The following is a 20,363-nucleotide window of genomic DNA, read 5'->3' on the forward strand; positions in this document are numbered from 1 at the left end:
AGACGTAAATTTGTCAGAGGAAGCTTGGTGTACGATGAATGTTTGCATTGGAAAAGACGGAACTTGCTGTTTTTACTAATTTTATATTTCGCTGGACTTAACTAAGAATTATGTTCTCTTATCTCAGCCCCTCTGGGTCTTCCTCTGCAAATGAAATGCTTCTGACCTGCACAGGTTCAGAAAAGGTTATCCTCAACTAAAATAACTGCTTCAGTACAAGGGAAAATTCTGTGGAAATCTTTTGCATTTGACGTTGCTAAACTTAAGTACAATAATGTCACATGTACTTATACAGTAATTGTGGGCACGCCTAAGTCCCTCCCTCTTTCCTAAACCAAATTCCCCAGATCCTAGAAATCCAGCCCTTCTGCCCTCCGGAGGCGCCTTTCCCAACGTAAAGTACAATTTTAAATTTCAGTTCCTGACTAAAATCATGATCCGCAGTCAACTGCTAGAGAATCTGGGCACCCCGGTGCCTCTGGAGCGTGCAGCGGGTGTGGGCAAGGGCAGGGGGAGTGGGCGAAGCTGCTGGTTGGTGCCTGAAATCTGTGCGTTGCCCCTTTAATTGTGTCCCCAGCCCTCGGGCGTTTCTGTCCAACGCCCACGTCAGCAAATACCTTTTGTTTCTCTCACGTTGGGGCTACTTGTTTTAGGGCGCAAAGGAACGGCCTCGAAAGGGGGTCCTTCCCCAGCCGAGAACCAGGAATCTTCCCTCGGCCCGCGCGCGCGACCGGCCGGTGCGCCGCGGCCCGCGGTAAGTGGCTGCGCGCGGCGCCGGCGGAGGGCGGGCGGGCGTCGGGGCTGCCCGGGACCCGCCGCGAGCCTGGCCGCGGGCGGAGGTGCCGCGGGCTTTGACGGCCCGGGCAGCGGCGGTGCTGGGATGCGGGCCCCGGGCGCGCCTCCCCCAGACGTCCCCGGGCCGGGAGCGCGGCGGGAGGCGCCGAGGCGAGCGGGCGCCATTTGCAGCCCGGAGCGCAGTGGCGGCGGCGGCGGCGCCGGCTCCGAGGGGCTGTGGGCGGCCACGGAGGAGGCGCGGGCGGCTGCGGGCCCAACCCGGGGCGGCGGCGGGCGTTGGTGGGCACCGGCTCCCGGCCGCCCCTCCCCGCGCCCGGCCGCGCCTCCCAGCCCGCCGGGCCGGCCCTTCCTGCGCGCCCGGGAGGGGCTGCGGGACAATGGCCGCGCCGTCGCCGCCCGCGCCCGCCTCGCCGCCCGGCCCGGCCCGGGGAAAGGCGGGAAGGCGCGCGGAGCCTCCTGGCGGCGGCGGCGGGAAGGCGGCGGGGACGGCGCCGGGCGTGTCTGGAGCCGTCGGGCGCCGCGGACTCCGGAGGGGCTCGGGCTGCGCGGAGCAAAGACGGGCGGTCGCCGCGGGGGCGCGCGGGGAGGGCAGGGCCGGGCCGGGGCCGGAGTCTCTGCGGGCGCGGCCAGGGGCGCTGCCGGGGAACCTGGCTCCCAGGGCAGTAGCCCGAGTTTCTCGGTGCAGCCTCCATCCTTGGTTTTATGTCAAGATGCGACATCTGGGCTTAGAACCGAGGGCGAACTCGCCGCGCCTAACCAATGTGGAGCTCAACTATTTGCTTCTGGACGGAACGTTACATGCTCGTCTCTACCCGTGCGGACCGCCTCTTTTGTGAGTTAGCGGCTTGTTCCCTTCCCCTTCAGATGCGCCTGTTTATCGCTGATTGTTCCAATGGCCCTACTCCAGATTATTCTAAGACGCGTTTGGAAGCGGTAGATTCACACACACGTGGTGGGCTTCTAACCATACACGTCAGTATCACCTCTATGCTTGATAAACCTTTGTAGTTGCACAACTTTAAATGGAGTGCTTTCACCTATATGAATGATTTCACTTAATTTCACATAAAACCACCACCTAGTCAGGCTGACGGTAATTCCACTTTGCAGATGAGGGAACACGCATGAAGCATGGCGTTTCACCTCTAGGCTAGGGTGACCATAGCCGCCCAGGGCCTCCTGTTCCCGCCCTGCCTTCCCTCCTAAGGCACCTCCAGAGGAGTCTTTAGAAGGGCCAGTCTTAGACAGCGCTTCCCTGCTCTAAACACCTTAACTGATCTTTTTCAAGAAAGCCTCCAAAATCCTCAGCAAGCTTCTGCTCCAGTCGTATCTCCTCCGTGCCTCAGGTATGGATGCGTTTGTAGACTGGAGCAAGAGCCCCTGACTGATAAGCAGGGATCAGATGTCTTTATTCCTGGGAACCTCTCTGGCCACACAAGTGGCAACTGGGAGGTGAGAATCTGGCTTAGGGCCCTTGACCAAATGGGTGTCTGGGTAGATTGTGCTCTAAAATGTCAGCAGGAGGCATAATGAGTAGGGACTCCAGGAAGGAGGACACGCCACTAACCCTTATCTCCTAGCCCTGAAATCACCAGCTTTGCTGTTGATAATGATTTGGGGCCATCAAAAACTTTATAAGATAGAGTGATATTGATTCATCATATGTCATTTAAATCTAATTTTTAGATAAAACTATGTCTAATAGACTTAACTCAGTGACACAATGAGATGTTAATCATATTTAAAGGATTTGATGTGTTTGATTCCCTTGAATGAAGCTTTTGTCACTTTTCTGCTCAAAATTGGTGAGTGGCTCCCCATCTTACACAGTTTAAAAGCCAAAAGCTCCATAATAGTCTATGCAGCCTTACAAGCACCGGGTCTCACCATGTCCTACTTCTCTTATGATCTGCTTTCCTTTTCTTTTTTTTTTTTTTTTTTTTTTTTTTTTTTGAGACGGAGTCTTGCTCTGTCGCCCAGGCTGGAGTGCAGTGGCTCGATCTCGGCTCACTGCAAGCTCCGCCTCCCGGGTTCACGCCATTCTCCTGCCTCAGCCTCTCCGAGTAGCTGGGACTACAGGCGCCCGCCACCACGCCCGGCTAATTTTTTTTTTGTATTTTTAGTAGAGACGGGGTTTCACCGTGGTCTCGATCTCCTGACCTCGTGATCCGCCCACCTCGGCCTCCCAAAGTGCTGGGATTACAGGCGTGAGCCACCGCGCCCGGCTCCTGCTTTCCTTTTCTGACTCCATATCCCGTTGCTTTCCCCATGCCTCCTTGCCTGCTCACCTCAGGGCCTTTGCACTTGCTGTTCCCTTTGCCTGAAATACTCTTCCCCCAGACACCCACATGACTCTCTTACTTCCTTTGGACTTTACCCAAATGCCATCTTCTCAATGAGGCTTTCCCCAACTATAGTTTTGATTCTCTTAAGTGTTTTTATTAATTCTAAATTTTTTCTGTCTCAGGCCATTTGTGCATCTATAAAAATACTTTGGGACTGGGTAATTATAAAGAACAGAAATTTATTTCTCACACTTCTGGAGGCTGGGAAGTCCAGGCAGTTTGGTGTCCAGTGAGGGCTGCTCTTTGCTTCCAAGATGGCACCGTGTTGCTGCATCCTCTGGATGGGAGGACTGCTGTGTCCTCAAGTGGCAGAAGGGATGGAAGGGCAAAAGGGGCCAAACTCACTCCCTCAGGTCCTTTTATAAGGGCACTAATTCCATCCATGAGGGCAGAGTCTTCGTGGCCCAATCACCTCCTAAAGGTGATACTGTTGCAATGGGGATGAAGTTTCAACATGAATTTTGGAGGGGACACAAATGTTCAAACCATAGCTCTTAAATGTTTTTAATACAGACGATCACTGACTTGCAATGGCTTGACTTAACGATTTTTTGACTTTACAGTGGGTTTAATGGGGTATTAAATGCATTTTAAACTTACAATGTTTTCAACTTAAAATAGGTTTATTGGGATGTAACCCCATCATTAAGTTGAGGAGCATCTGTACTTAATTCTAAATCTTCCAAAGCTAAAGGATCATTTATCCATCAAGGAATACAATTACCACTCTAGTTAGCTGAAGTTCTTTATGTCTCAGGAACGTTTGCCAAGCAGGCTAGCAAGATTAGTTTTGCTGACCCTGGTGGGGCACATTAAATTTTAGATTAATGACTATATATCTTAAAAGAGTTGATCTTCTCAGCCAGGTGTGGTGGCTCACACCTATAATTCTAACACTTTGGGAGGCCAAGGCCGCAGGGGTGGGGGGCGGGGTGTGGATCACGAGGTCCGGAGTTCGAGACCAGCCTGGACAAGAAGGTGAAACCCCATCTTTACTAAAAATACAAAAATTAGCAGGGCGCAGTGGCAGGCACCTGTAATCACAGCTACTCGGGAGGCTGAAGCAGGAGAATCACTTGAACCTGGAAGGCAGAGGTTGCAGTAAACCGAGATCGTGCCACTGCACTCTAGCCTGGGCAACAGAGTAAGACTCCATCTCAAAAAAAAAAAAAAAGAGTTGATCTTCTCAACCACAACCTTAGTTCAAGTTACACTCGCTACTTAAATCTTCAGTCTACTCATAGAAATACATGTCATTTGCTTCTATTCCGAAGACCTTCGAACTTAATGGTTCCTAAAATGTGTAATTGTCTTTCCCAACCACCTTTTTAAAGATCATTGAACTTGATGGAAATCTTGAATTCTGTTACATTCTTGGGATTATTATAATATTTAACTCTTACAGATGTTTAAAATGTTTCCATTTGGATTTTGGATGTCCCATATAAATTGATCTAACTTATAAAGTCACTCTACTGAAAGAAGAAAATCTGAAATGTATTACCCATTTCCATGACCTAATCACATAATTCTGAAAATAACTTAAACCTTTCTTGATGACTCAAGAGTACTACTATGAATGCATGTTATGTTAAAATCCTTTCAATGTGAATATCAGGTTGTAACTGACCCCAGTGTATAGGACAATTCCATTTTTTTTTTTTTTTTTGAGATATAACTCTTTTTTTTTTTTGAGACGGAGTTTTACTCTTGTTGCCCACGCTGGAGTGCAATGGTGCGATCTTGGCTCACTGCAACCTCCGCCTCCCAGGGTCAAGCAATTCTACCTCAGCCTCTCAAGTAGCTGGGATTATAGGCGCCTGCCACCATGCCCGACTAATTTTTTGTATTTTTAGTAGAGATGGGGTTTCACCATGTTGGTCAGGCTGGTCTCAAACTCCTGACCTCAGGTGATCCACCTGCCTCAGCTTCCCAAAGTGCTGGGACTGCAGGTGTGAGCCACTGCGCCTGGCCTGAGATATAATTCTTACACCATAAAATTTACCCCTTTTAAAGTGTACAATTCGGTTTTTTGATATGGTCACAAAATTGTGCAACCATCATGACCCTCTTAACTCCAGAACATTTTCATCATTTGCATAAAGAAACCCCATGCCTGTTAACAGTCACTCCTATTCCCATGTCTCCCTAGCTCCTGATAACCCCTCATCTGCTTCCTATGTGGATCTACCCATCCTGGGCATTTCATGTTAATAAAATCATAAATAAAATATGTATTTTTTATGACTAGTTTCTGTAACTTAGCATGAGATTTTTTGTTTTTTTTAGACAAAGTCTCGCTCTGTCACCCAGGCTGGAGTGCAATGGCGGGATCTCGGCTCACTGCAAGCTCCGCCTCCCAGGTTCACACCATTCTCCTGCCTCAGCCTCCCGAGTAGCTGGGATTACAGGCACCTGCCACCATGCCCAGCTAATTTTTTGTATTTTTAGTAGAGATGGGGTTTCACCGTGTTCGCCAGGATGGTCTCGATCTCCTGACCTCATGATCTGCCCGCCTCGGCCTCCCAAGGTGCTGGGATTACAGGCGTGGGCCACCGCACCTGGACTTGTTTGTTTTTTAGAGATAGGATCTCACTGTCACCCATACTGGATTGTGGTGGTGTAATCCTGGCTCACTACATCCTTGACCTCCTGGGCTCAACCAGTCCTCTGCCTCAGTCTCCCAAGTAGCTGGGACTACAAGCTCACTCCACTGTTCCCGGCCAGCGTGAGGTTTTCAAGGTTCACCCATGTTGTAGTATATACAGTCATATGTCACTTAATGATGGGGATATGCTCTGAGAAATGTGTTGTTAGGTGATTTTTGTTGTTGTGTGAACATAGAATGTACTTACACAAACCTAGCTGATACAGCCTCCTACACGCCTAGGCTGTATGGTATAGCCTATAGCTCCTAGGCTACAATCCTGTATAGCATAATACTGTAGGCATTTGTAAAACAATGGTAAGTATTTGTGTACCTAAACATATCTAAACACAGGAAAGCTGGGCACGGTGGCTCACGCCTGTAATCCCAGCACTTTGGGAGGCCAAGGTGGGTGGATCACCTGAGGTCAGGAGTTCAAGAGAAGCCTGGCCAACATGGCAAAACCCCATCTCCACTAAAAATACAAAAATTAGCCAGGCATGGCGGTGGGTGCCTGTAATCCCGGCCACTCAGGAGGCTGAGGCAGGAGAACTGCTTTAACCCAGGAGGCGAAGGTTGCAGTGACCCGAGATGGTGCTACTGCACTCCAGCCTGGGGGATATAGAGCAAGACTTTGTCTCCAAAAATAAATAAATAAACAAACACAGGAAAGATACAATAAAAATACGGTGTTATAATCTTATGGGACCACCATCGTATATGTAGTCAGTTGTTGACCAAAATGTTATGCAGCACATGACCATATCCGTACTTCATTCCTTTTATGGCCGAGTTACACTTCATTGTATGGGTATACCACATGTTGTTTACCCATCTGTCCATCAATGGACATCTGGATTGTTTCCACCTCTTAGCTGTTACAAATAATGCTACTATAAACATGCGTATATCAGTTTCTGTGTAGACGTATGTGTTCATTACTCTTGAGTATATACCTAGGAGTGAAGTTGCTGGGTCATATGATAACTCCATGTTTAATCATTTGAGGGACTCCCAGACTGTTTTCCAGAGTCGCTGCACCATTTTATATTTCCACCAGCAGTGTGTGAAGGTTCTCATTTATCTATACTCTGGCCAACACTTAGTATTTTCATGTTTTTAAAAAAATTATTGTATCTCTGGAAAAACATGGAAAAAAAAGAAAATATAGAAAAAGAAGAAAAAAATTTAAAAAATTATTGTAGCAAACTATCCTAGTGGGTGTGAGGTAGTATCTCATTTTGATTTTGATTTGCATTTCTCTAATGATTAATGATGCTAAACATCTCTTCATGTGCTTATCTCTGTTTGTCTTAATCTTATTTATTTTATCAATTATCTTATTTAATCCTCTTAACAGACTTCCTTAGAGCCTCTTAACAGTCAATAACCTCATTTTACAAAAAGGAAACCAATGCTTAGAGTTAAGTAACTTGACAAAGTCACACAGCTAATGATTGGTAGACCTATAATCCTGTGTTTCTTCTTTTTAAAATCCTTCAGAAGTGCTTCAGAACCCACAGAACTGGAGGGGCTTCCAAGATCTAGCTCTCACATACTTTTCTAGTTTCATCTTCTGCCCTCCTTCCGTAGGCCCACAGTCTCTAGCTATAGCAAACTTCTTACCATCCCCGAGGAGGCCATACTGTTTAATATGCGGTTTTTGCCTTCGCATTTGGTGCTCTCTCTGGCTAGAATGCCTTTTGCCCTCTTTCTCATGTATAAGCTTCTTTTCATCCTTCAAGACCCAACCTAAACATTGAGCCTTTTGGAAATGTTTCTCCATACTCCCAGGTACAATCATTTGCTTTCTTCGTTTTATAGTTCCCTTCTACTATTAGTATTTTCTTCATTGTATTGTCACTTTGTCTAAAAGTCTCTCCTCTTCCTCTCTCTTCTTTGTCTGTCTCTCCTAATAGACGGTGAGCTGCTTAAAAGTGAGCACTGACCTTTGACATTTCATCACCTCTATATTCTCAGGACCAGGTATAGTCTAGTATAGAGTAGTTGCTCAATAAATGTCTTGAATAAATGTGTTTTACCTGCCAATTTGAGTATCTGCCCTTCTCATAAAAATAGAATAAAAGGGCCAGGTACAGTGGCTCACACGTGTAATCCCAGCACTTTGGGAGGCCAAGGCAGGCAGATCACTTGAGGCCAGGAGTTTGAGACCAGCCTGGCCAACATGGCGAAACCCTGTCTCTGTTAAAAATATTATAATTAGCCAGGTGTGGTGGTGCGTGCCTGTAATCCCAGCTACTCAGGAGGCTGAGGCATGAGAATCACTTGAACCCAGGAGTGGGAGGTTGCAGTGAGCCAAGATCACGCCGCTGCACTCCAGCCTGGGTAACAGAGTGAGACTCTGTCTCAAAAAAAAAAAAAAAAAAAAAAAGAATAAAAGATTTTTCTGTTAAAATATAGAAAGAGCCAGACATGGTGGTGCACTGCTATAGTCCCACCTATGTGGGAGACAAGCAGGATCACTTGAGCCCCGGAGGTTAAGGCTGCAGTGAGCCAAGATTGTACCACTGCACTCCAGGCTGGTGGGACCTTGTCTCAAGAATTTAAAAAAGGAAAATATACTGTTGTGGAGTTCAGAACAATGTAAAATTAATTATTGTATCAAAAGATGAAGTTGTTTTCTGTCGCCCGTTTTTCTGACCCTTCAGAAAACCTCCATCGCTTTGAATCCTGTGGCTCTCAGCAGCGTGTGAAACACGGAGGGCATAACGGATGCCTTATATCACCTTCAGTTACCTCTGTCTCCCTAGCACTGTTGGACTAGGTCCAACATAAAATTCTTACAGTTCCAGAATATCTGGGGGTAGTTTTTTGTTTTTGTTTTTGAGACAGGGTCTCGCCCTGTTGCCCAGGCTGGAGTGCAGTGGCACAATCACAGCTCACTGCAGCCTCAGCCTCTCAGGCTCAAGTGATCCTCCTACCTCAGCCTGCTGAGTAGCTGGGACCACAGGCATATACTACCACACACCTGGCTAGTTTTTAAATTATTTGTAGAGACGAGGTCTCGCCATGTTGCCCAGGCTGGTCTCGAACTCCTGGGCTCAAGTGATCCTCCTGCCTGGGCCTTCCAAAGTGCTAGGATTATAGATATGAGCTACCATGCCCGGCTGGGGGAAGTTTTATTCCAAAATCTACAATGTATTTTTCATCACCAGAAGATACTTCAGCAAACCAAACTAAGCCATAATTTTATCCATGACTTTTTAAATATATACATTAGAATAGTATTCTAAGTATAAACACTTAAATTTTCTTTCTTTTTTTTTTTTTAATAGAGATGGAGTCTTGCCCTGGCTAGAGTGCAGTGGCATGATCATTGCTCACTGCAGCCTCGAACTCCTGGGTTCAAGGGATCCTCCCTCCTGCCTTAGCCTCCTGAGTAGCTGGGACTACAGGTTCGAGCCACTGTACTCAGCAACATTAAAACATAAACTTTTAGGTTGCAAATCTTATTTTAGATTGTAGATCTCATTCTCAGGCAATTGCTTCTGTGGTAACATTTTCTTTTTTTTTTTGAGACGGAGTCTTGCTCTGTCACCAAGGCTAGAGTGCAGTGGCATGATCTCAGCTCACTGCAACCTCTGCCTCCCAGGTTCAAGGAATTCTCCTGCCTCAGCCTCCCGAGTAGCTGGGACTATAGGCGCCTGCCACCACACCCGGCTAATTTTTTATTTTTAGTAGAGACGGGGTTTCACCATCTTGGCCAGGCTGGTCTCGAACTCCTGACCTTGTGATCCACCCGCCTCGTCCTCCCAAAGTGCTGGGATTACAGGCATGAGCCACCACGCCCAGCCGGTAACATTTTCTTAGTTTGAATAACAAACACCCAGGTTGTTGGAGCATGATTAATGAGGTAACGATTGAATGGAAAAAAATGGCAAAAATTGGCCAGGTGCAGTGGCTCATGCCTGTAATCCCAGCACTTTGGGAGGCTGAGGCGGGTGGATCTCTTGAGGTCAGGAGTTTGAGACCAGCCTGACCAACACAGTGAACAGTGTCTTTACTAAAAATACACTATATTTACTACGTATTTACTCAATACATAGTATTTAGTATGTATTTACTATGAATAGGTATTCACACTGTATTACTATGTATGTAATACTATGTATTACTATGAATGTATCACTATGTATGTAATACTATGTATTACTATGAATATATATTCACACTATGTATTTCCTAAAAATACAAAAATTAGCTGGGGGTGGTGGCGCATGCCTGTAATCCCAGCTACTTGGGAGCCTGAAGCAGGAGAATCACTTGAGCCCAGGAGGTGGTGGTTGCAGTAAGCCGAGGTCACGCCACTGCACTCCAGCCTGAGCGACAGAGCAAGTCTGTATCTCAAAAAAAAAAAAGAAAAGAAAAAAAGGCAAAAATGGTTTCTCAAGAATAATTTGGCACACACTTGTACTCAGAAGGCTGAGGTGGGAGGATCACCTGAACCTGGGGAGGTCAAGGCTGCAGTGAGCTGTGATCTCACCACTGCACTCCAGCCTGAGCAACAGAGAAAGATTCTGTCTAAAACAAAAAACAAACAAAGCGGAAAAAAAAAAAAAAGACCAGGCACGGTGGCTTATGCTTGTAATCCCAGCACTTTGGGAGGCTGAGGCAGGCGGATCATGAGGTCAGGAGTTCGAGACCAGCCTGGCCAAAACAGTGAAACCCCTGTCTCTACTAAAAATACAAAAATTAGCTGGGCGTGGTGGCGGGCGCATGTAATCCCAGCTACTTGAGAGACTGAGGCAGGAGAATCGCTTGAACCCGGGAGATAGAGGTTGCAGTGAGCCGAGATTGCACCACTGCACTCCAGCTTGGGCGACAGAGCTAGACTCTGTCTCAAATTAAAAAAACAAACAAAAAAAAAGAATAATCCTTCCTTAAGGTGAGGTCTACAATTGACTAGTTGGAGTAGAGGGTTGCTATTCCCAGGTACACAAGTAGTTTTGAAATGATTGCTCTCACTCTTTCTAGGTACACGAATATGATGAAACCAGTCAAAAAAAATTTTTTTTTCTGTGTCCACATTTTTTTTTTTTTTTTTTTTTTTTTTTTTTTTTTTTTTGAGACGGAGTCTCACTCAGCCGCCCAGACTGGAGTGGAGTGGTGTGATCTCGGCTCACTCAACCACCATCTCCCAGGTTCAAACGATTCTCCCGTCTCAGCCTCCTGAGTAGCTGGGATTACAGGCACCTGCGATCATGCCCGGCTAATTTTTGTATTTTAGTAGAGACAGGGTTTCGCCATGTTGGCCAGGCTGGTCTTGAACTCCTGACCTCAGGTGATAAACACGCCTCAGCTTCCCAAAGTGCTAGGATTACAGGCATGAGCCACTGTGCCTGGCCTTCTGTATCCCCATTTCTATAAGACAAGAAAATGTGTGGTAATAAAATTCTAAAATGTTTACATTTTGTACTCATCGAAAGCAGTGTTTTTAAATGTTTAGATAATTAATAATAATAATAGCTGACATTTATCAAGGGCTTGTTATAAGCCAGGCACTGTTATAAGCATGTTACTTGGATTATCTTCTAATTTTCTCCATCTCACAGCTCTGTAAGCTATAGGTATTATTATCGTCCCTGTATTAGTCCATGCTCACGTTGATAAAAAGAAACACCTGGCCGGGCACAGTGGCTCACGCCTGTAATCCCAGCACTTTGGGAGGCCAAGGCAGGCGGATCATGAGGTCAGGAGTTTGAGACCAGCCTGGCCAATATGGTGAAACTTCATCTCTACTGAAAATACAAAAATTAGCCAGGTATGGTGGCCCATGCCTGTAGTCCCATCTACTCCAGAGGCAGAGACAGAATTGCTTGAACCCGGGAGGCAGAGGTTGCGGTGAGCCGAGATCATGTCACTGCACTCCAGCCTGGAGGACAGAGCGAGACTCCATCTCAAAACAAAACAAAACAAAAACAAAAACAAACACCTCGCCAGGTGCTATGGCTCACGCCTGTAATCCCAACACTTTGGGAGGCCAAGGCGGGCAGATCACCAGAGGTCAGGAGTTCGGGACCAGCCTGGCCAACGTGGTGAAACCCCGTCTCTACTAAAAATATAAAAATTAGCCAGGCATGGTGGCACGTTCCTGTAATCCCAGCTACTTGGGAGGCTGAGGCAGGGGAATTGCTTGAACCCGAGAGGTGGAGGTTGCAGTGAGCTGAGATCACACCGTTGCACTCCAGCCTGGGCAACGAGTAAAACTCCATCTCAAAGGGAAAAAAAAAAAAAAAAGACTGCCGATGAACAGGCCCCCCCGGGAGGGGGGGGAATCAGGAGGCTGCCAATGACATTGCTAGTGTAATTTAAGGGTCGACTAACTGATATAGGCCGTGCGCAGTGTAGTCCAGCACTTTGAGAGGCCAAAGTGGGAGGATCCCCTTGAGCCCCGGAGTTCGAGTTTACAGTGAGCTGATTGCACCACTGCACTTCAGCACTTCATCCTGGATGACAGAGTGAGACCCTGCCTCTGAAAATAAATCAATAAAAGGAAACAACCTTGCTACCTCTGAATTTCCCCTGAACTCCTACCAAACAGTGACTCCTGTCTTTACCATGTTTGTCTCTTGACAATCGTGAAGCTTTTGACACTGGAATGCTGCTATGAGAAAAAAATACAATGTTTCCATAAATGCACTTGCCAGCATTAACAGCCAAAACAGAAGAAAGATGGTTCCCACCTCATTTCTGCCTTCCGGATCTCACAGAACATCTCATTGATAGGGTACATTACACATGGGGAAACTGAATTGTAAAGGAGTCTGGGAAATGTACTTTTTAGTTTCCAGAAGGAAGTTAGAAAGGTGTTGATGCCGGGCGTGGTGGCTCATGCCTGTAATCTTAGCACTTTGGGAGGCCGAGGTGGGCGGATCTCTTAAGCCCAGGAGTTCAAGACCAGCCCGGGCAATATATCGAGACCCTTAAAAAAAAGGATCCTGCCAGGCGTGGTGGTTCGTGCCTGTAATCTTAGCACTTTGGGAGGCCGAGGTGGGCGGATCTCTTGAGCCCAGGAGTTCAAGACCAGCCTGGGCAATGTATTGAGACCCTTAAAAAAAAGGATCCTGAGTGTCCATCCACAGATCTGCTCTAATATCTACTAGAGTGGAACTTGGTGGTCATTTGAAAAAATAGCATTCCATCAGCATGTAAAAATTGTTTAGGGCACAGACCATGCTCAGAAATCAGTTCTTTTGGCCAGGTGCAGTGGCTCATGCCTGTAATCCCAATACTTTGGGAGGCCAAGGTGGTGGGTGGATTGCCTGAGTCCAGGAGTTCGAGACCACCCTGGGCAACGTGGTGACACCGCATCTCTACAAAAAATACAAAAAAATTAGCCAAGTGTGGTGGTACACATCTGTGGTCCCAGCTCCTCGGAAGGCTGATGTGCAAGCATCCCTGAACCTGGGAGGCAGAGGTTGCAGTGAGCCAAGCTCGTGCCACTGTACTCCAGCCTGGGTGAGAATGAGACCCTGCAGCAAAAACCAAAAGAAAAAGGAAAAAGAAATCAGTTCTGTTAAAAAGCCACAAATTAGGCCAGGTGCGGTGGGTCACGCCTGTAATCCCAGCACTTTGGGAGGCCGAGGCAGGCGGATCACAAGGTCAGGAGCTCGAGACCAGCTTGGCCAATATGGTGAAACCCCGCCTCTAATAAAAATACAAAAATTAGCCGGGCATTGTGGCAGGCTCCTGCAGTCCCAGCTACTCGGTAGGCTGAGGCAGGAGAATCGCTTGAACCCGGGAGGCGGAGGTTGCAGTGAGCCATATTGTGCCATTGTACTCCAGCCTGGGCAACAGGAGCGAGACTCCGTCTCAAAAAAAAAAAAAAGGCCACACATTACCACTGCACACACCCAGTACACTGGACAGTAGTTAATATGCCCTTAAGCGGCAGTGTTGAAGCAGTGAAGCATTCCAAGTAAATGCCATTCTCTGAATGCCCTTCTAACTCATTAGGGCTAGGTGACAGATGAGCTTTTAGTGTGGCAACGAGTTGTTCTCAAAAACTATTAATTTGGGGCCAGGCACAGTGGCTCATGCCTATTATTCCAACAAGGTGGGAAGATCACTTGAGCCTAGGGTTTCAAGACCAGCCTGGGCAACATGGAAAAACCCTGTCTCTACAAAAATACAAAATTTAGCCTGGTAAACCTGTAGTCTCAGCTACTCAGAAGGCTAAGGCTGGAGGATCACTTGAGCCTGAGAGGTCAGGGCCATGGTCACACCACTGCATTCCAGCCTGAGTGACAAGAGTGAGACTGTCGCAAAAAAAAAAAAAAAAGACTGGGCACAGTGGCTCATCCCTGTAATCCCAGCACTTTGGGAGGCTGAGGCAGGCGGATCACCTGACATTGGGGTTCTGACTAACATGGAGAAACACCGTCTCTACTAAAAATACGAAATGAGCCGGGTGTGGTGGTGCATACCTGTAATCCCACATTGATGACATTTGGAGGAAAAGAGCAATAGGACTTAACTATCTTGGTATCATCTGCTGGCCTGCCTTTGAATAGTGTTGTCTTCAGTTTATTTTCTTGTCAAAGTTAAAAAGTATGTTTGGGCCGGGGACAGTGGCTCATGCCTATCATTTCAGCACTTTTGGAGGCCGAAGTGGAGGGATTGCCTGAGCCCAAGAGTTTGAGACCAGCCTGGGCAACATGACGAAACCTCATCTTTCTAAAAAATAAAAAAATTAGCCAAGCTTGGTGGTGGGTACTTGTAGTCCCAACTACTTGGTAGACTGAAGAGGGAGAATCGCTTAAGCCTGGGAGATCAAGGCTACAGTGAGCCGTGATTGTGCCATTGCACTCCAGCCTGAGTGACAAAGTGAGACTGTCTCAAAAAATAAACCAAATGGCCAGGCACGGTGGCTCACGCCTGTAATCCCAGCACTTTGGGAGGCCCAGACGGGAGGATTGCCTGAGGTTGGTCAGGATTTCGAGACCAGTCTGGCCAACATGGAAAAACTCCGTCTCTACTAAAAATACAAAAAAATTAGCCAGGCGTGGTGGCGTGCGCCGGTAATCCCAGCTACTCGGGAGGCTGAGGCAGGGGAATTGCTCGAACCAGGAGGCGGAGGTTGCAGTGAGCTGAGATCACGCCACTGCACTCCAGCCTGGGTGACAGAGTGAGACTCCATCTCAAAAACACCAGAACAAAACGAAAAAAAGGATTGCTTTTGATTTGCCGTAATATATTATAATATTGGAAATCTCTTCTTATAAACTTTAATATTAAGAGTGAGGTTAAAAAGTTATATATATAAAACATAAAAATATGTATATAAAATGTATATATTTCTTTCAAAAGAGTTACAAGCCAATTTGAAGCCAAATTATCTTTCTGTTATTAATAATATTATTTATTTCTATTGTATATTATATTTTATATCATTATATATTATATTACATATTTGTTATAGATTATATTACTAATTATTAATGATTTTCTATTAACTATTATTATTAACTATTATTAATAATAATCTGTGCCAGATCATCTATTTTTACATGTTAAGAATGGTATCTGACAGAGGCTCTTATATAATTTTTTTTTTTTTTTTTTTTGGGATGGAGTCTTGCTCTGTCGCCCAGGCTGGCATGCAGTGGCACGATCTTGGCTCACTGCAGCCTCTGCCTCCTGGGTTCAAGCAATTCTCCCTCCTCAGCCTCCCGAGTAGCTGGGATTACAGGCACCTGCCACCATGCCCAGCTAATTTTTGTATACTTAGTAGAGATGGGGTTTCACCATATTGGCCAGGCTGGTCTCAAACTCCTGAACTCAGGTTATCTGCCCACCTTGACCTCCCAAAGTGTTGGGATTACAGGCGTGAGCTACTGTGCCTGGCCCTTATATAATTTATTTAAATAAATATTATGTACCTTAGCAGATCTTTCTGCCTCTTATTACAAAAGTACATTATAAATATCTGTTTTTTTCTCTCTACAGGACAATCCTCCAAACACAGACTGTTTGACTTAGAATCTTCCCTTTTTTACTCCATTCAAGAGCAGCATTCATAAATTTCCAGGTATGACAAATTTTAATTCTTCATCTACCTCACTTAAATGCATAGATAAAAAGTAGAATTCTGGGGCTGGGCGCAGTTTCTCACGCCTGTAATCCCAGCACTTTGGGAGGCCGAGGCAGACAGATTACCTGAGGTCGGGAGTTCGAGACCAACCTGACCAACATGGAGAAACCCTGTCTCTACTGAAAATACAAAAAATTAGCCGGGCGTGGTGGCAGGCGCCTGTAGTACCAGCTACTCAGGAGGCTGAGGCAGGAGAATGGCGTGAACCCGGGAGGTGGAGCTTGCAGTGAGCCGAGATGGTGCCACTGCACTCCAGCCTGGGCGACAGAGCGAGACTCCGTCTCAAAAAAAAAAATAATAATAATACCATCTCCTCAATAGGTTGCATGTGAGGATTAAATGAGACAACGCAGGTAGCTACTTTAGTTCTGCCTGTTGGCCCTTTAACCCCTTCACTGCATCTTTCTTGAAATTCTCCACCCTTGGCTAATGTGTCATGAAGCTCTCTGAATTCTCCCTGTAATTCCTTGTCTGTAACACTGGCTTCTTTTCCCCATCCTGCTGCACAACCATGGGCAATCCTCCAGGTTCCCCTCTCAGCCCATGCTTCCCCTGAGCCCCTTCATTTCTGCTAACAGCCTAATCGCTATTTGCAGATTCTCTTACTCCTCTATCTTCAAGTCTGAGTGTCCCTGTGAACTTCAGACCAGCATTTCCAGTGGCCTCCTGGCCATATCTACCTGATTTCCCATTCCTCTCAAATCTAACATACATAAAACCAAAGTTGTTGCTTTTCTTCTAAACCAGTTATTTCTCTGGACTCTGGTCTTCCCAATTTCTTGTTTCAAATTAAAAAAAAATTTAATTTTAATTTAATTTTTTTTTGAGACAGTGTCTGTGTGCCCAGGCTGGAGTGCAGTGGTGCAATCACTGCTCACTGCAGCCTCAACCTCCTGGGCTCAAGTGACCCTCCCACCTCAGCCTCCTAAGTAGCTGGGACTACAGGCACATGCAATTTTTTATTTTTATTTATATATATTTTTTCTGAGACAGAGCCTCACTCTGTCCCCCAGGGTGGAGTTCAGTGACATGATCTCAGTTCAGTGCAACCTCCACTTCCCGAGTTCAAGCGATTCTCCTGCCTCAGCCTCCTGAGTAGCTAGGATTACAGGCGTGCACCGCTGCGGCTAATTGTTATATTTTTAGTAGAGACAGGGTTTCACCATGTTGGCCAGGCTGGTCTCGCACTCCTGACCTCATGATCCACCTGCCTCGGCCTCCCAAAGTGCTAGGATGACAGGTGTGAGCTACCACGCCCGGCCACAATTTTTTATTTTTTAGAGACAGGGTCTTGCTCTGTTGCCCAGGCTGATGTGCAGTGGTATTACCATAGCTCACTGCAGCCTCCAACTCCTGGGCCTAAGCAATCCACTGTCTCTGCCTCCCAAGTAGCTGGGACCACAGGCCTGCACCATCATGCCCAGCCAATTTTTAAAAATCTATTTTGCCATTCTGGCCTCAAACTTAATTTAAGAAAAAGCAGCCGGGCACAGTGGCTCACGCTTGTAATCCCAGCACTTTGGGAGGCCGAGGCAGGCGGATCACGAGGTCAGGAGATCGAGACCACGGTGAAACCCCGTCTCTACTAAAAATACAAAAAATTAGCCGGGCGTGGTGGCGGGCGCCTGTAGTCCCAGCTACTCGGAGAGGCTGAGGCAGGAGAATGGTGTGAACCCGGGAGGCGGAGCTTGCAGTGAGCCGAGATCGCGCCAATGCACTCCAGCCTGGGTGACAGAGCGAGACTCCGTCTCAAAAAAAAAGAAAAAAAAAGAAAAAGGAAAGGCAAGGTATAGACCAATACATATAATACAAGGGAACTTAACTTTCTTAACTTTCCATGTCAGTAGAGTGTTTTCTTATTTTTGAATCATACGCATTCAAGGATGAAAGGGAAAGGGAAAAGACCAGTTGCGGTAGCTCACACCTGTAATCCCATCACTTTGGGAGTCCAAGGCAGGTGGATCACTTGAGGTCAGGAGTTCGAGAACAGCCTGGCCAACATAGTGAAACCCCGTCTCTACTAAAAGTACAAAAATTAACCAGGCGTGGTGGTGTGTGTCTGTAGTCCTAGCTACTTGGGAAGCTGAAGCAGGAGAGTCACTTGAACCTAGGAGGCAGAGGTTGCAGTGAGCCAAGGTCACGCCATTGCACTCCAGCCTGGGCAACAGAGCCAGACTCCATCTCAAAAAAATGATGTGAGAACTATATAAATAATTTGTGTTTCTCTGGGATTTTGTTTTTGTTTGCTTTGCCTTGGATTCTAGGGCAAATAATGCTAAATGTAAATGTATAGAAACCATCTTATTAACATTTAATTTAAATAAACATTAGATAACATTTAATTTAAATAAAATGTTGCTTGCTCTGTCCCTGAGGCTAAAGGACAGTGGCATAATCCGAACTCACTGCAGCCTCCAACTCCTGGGCTCAAGTGATCCTCCCACCTCAGCCCCCAAGTAGCTGGGACTACAGGCCCGTGCCACCATACCCAGCTAGTTTTTGTATTTTTTTTGCAGAGATGAGGTTTCACCATGTTGCCCAGGCTAGTCTCAAACTCCTGAGCTCAAACATCTACCTGCTTCAGCCTCCCAAAGTGCTGGGATTATAGATGTAAGCCACCCCGCCTGGTCCATTTTACCAAACTCTTATCATCAGTTATTAAAGTCTTTCAAATGCCACCCTCTGTTGATGATTTCTAAATCTTTATCTCCAGCCTAGGTTTCCTGAGTGTATATCCAGACATCCATAATATACTGACTTCATGCTCAGTGAGCAACATTTTAATGACTGACTTTCCATATCACTTCCTCATAAGGAAAGGAGAATATGTTGGTCAGTGGAAAACAAATATCTGTCCCTTTGATGTTTACATATTTCATCATAATTTATAAAATGGCCTTGTGTCTTTCTTGTATATATGGTATATCTGACATATCACATACACCTATATAACATATATAGACCTATATACAAACTCTGTGAGCTTGATTAAAGACAGAGGTTGGGGGAAAAGGAGGGAAGTAGGAAGGCATTTATTTGCCTCTAAGAAACAGATCATCTTTTTGTGGAACAAAATTACGTTTCTGATCAGTTTCTGAAAATCAAACCTTAAACAAGAGGTAACAGTGTAAATGCTACCAATCATTTATCTTAGCATCTAGTCACCTGGCCATTTTCTCTTTTTTTCTTCCTTTCTCACCCCTCCCTCCTTCTTATCTACAGTAGTTAGCTACTTAGGGAAAAATTTAGATCTTCTCATCACACAGTACACCAAATACTTTCTAGAAGAGCTAAGTATTAAACACACACACACACACACACACACACACCACACACACACGGAAGTAAATATTCATCAAACAAGGCCGGGCGCGGTGGCTCCAGCCTGTAATCCCAGCACTTTGGGAGGCCGAGGCAGGCGGATCACGAGGTCAGGAGATCGAGACCATCCTGGCTAACACGGTGAAACCCCGTCTCTACTAAAAATACAAAAAATTAGCCGGGCGTGTTGGCAGGTGCCTGTAGTCCCAGCTACTCGGGAGGCTGAGGCAGGAGAATGGCGTGAACCTGGGAGGCGGAGCTTGCAGTGAGCCGAGATCGCGCCACTGCACTCCAGCCTGGGGGACAGAGCAAGACTCCGTCTCAAAAAAAAAAAAAAAAAAGTTCATCAAACATCTGGAGGTGGGAAGATATCCTGAGAGCAGAACACATTGAAAAGAAATCATGTAGGGAACTTTCAACATGTACCATTCATTTACTTATTCGTTTGTTAGTCTCCAAGTCTGAGGGAATAGATATGGAGGCTGAGAAAGGAAAGGTTTGGCCTGGGACGGTTCCTGGGTCCTGGATTAGGCACTAGAGGGAAATAGTGGTACTAATTCCCAAGAAAGGAGACACAGATGAAGGAGTAAATTTCAGCGGTTAAGAAAAGGCTGCAGTAATAAGTTTGGAATTCAGTAAGTTTGTGGTTATCTTCTGTATCTAACTGGTGATTGATAGCAATGATGATAAGAATTATAACAGCAGCTCATACATTATTGAGCAGCTACAATGTCCCAGGCACCTGCGGAGTTCTTGACATTTGCAATGTCGCGTTGAATCTACAATTCCATGAAGTAGGTACTGCACTCTTATAAACCCCCATTTATAGGTGAGGAAATGGATGTGTAAACCACAGCAGAGCCAGGGTTTAGATTCACTTTGATGGCATAGCCCATGTGTTTACCCACTGTTATTTATGCTGCTTCCAAGTCCTGCTGATTCTACCTCTGGCTTATCTCTGTCTACTTCTTTTCTTTCTTTTTTTGAGACGGCATCTGGCACTGTCACCCAGGCTGGAGTGCAATGGCGTGATCTCAGCTCACTGCAAGCTCTGCCTCCCGGGTTCACGCCATTCTCCTGCCTCAGCCTCTCCGAGTAGCTGGGACTACAGGCGCCCGCCACCACGCCCGGCTAATTTTTT

The 20,363-nt window shown here is 46.3% G+C and overlaps 1 protein-coding gene across 4 annotated transcripts in view; it reads left to right on the forward strand.

Annotated features, from left to right (window-relative positions):
• Window positions 1-526: 526 nt before the first annotated feature.
• ZBTB8A (zinc finger and BTB domain containing 8A) overlaps window positions 527-20,363 on the forward strand; it is a 58,749-nt gene continuing 38,912 nt past the window's right edge. For 2 of the 4 annotated variants that reach the window (XM_030823328.1, XM_030823333.1), the window contains exons 1-2: window positions 527-754; window positions 15,757-15,838. The gene's annotated coding sequence lies outside the window, so the exon portion shown is untranslated. Of the gene's footprint in view, window positions 755-1,585; window positions 1,628-7,431; window positions 7,582-7,706; window positions 7,774-15,756; window positions 15,839-20,363 lie in introns of those variants that run through there. The other 2 variants (XM_030823329.1, XM_030823330.1) reach the window with 2 other exon arrangements.

Source organism: Nomascus leucogenys, chromosome 12 (genome assembly GCF_006542625.1).
Source record: "Nomascus leucogenys isolate Asia chromosome 12, Asia_NLE_v1, whole genome shotgun sequence".
In the NCBI taxonomy this organism is placed as follows: domain Eukaryota; kingdom Metazoa; phylum Chordata; class Mammalia; order Primates; family Hylobatidae; genus Nomascus; species Nomascus leucogenys.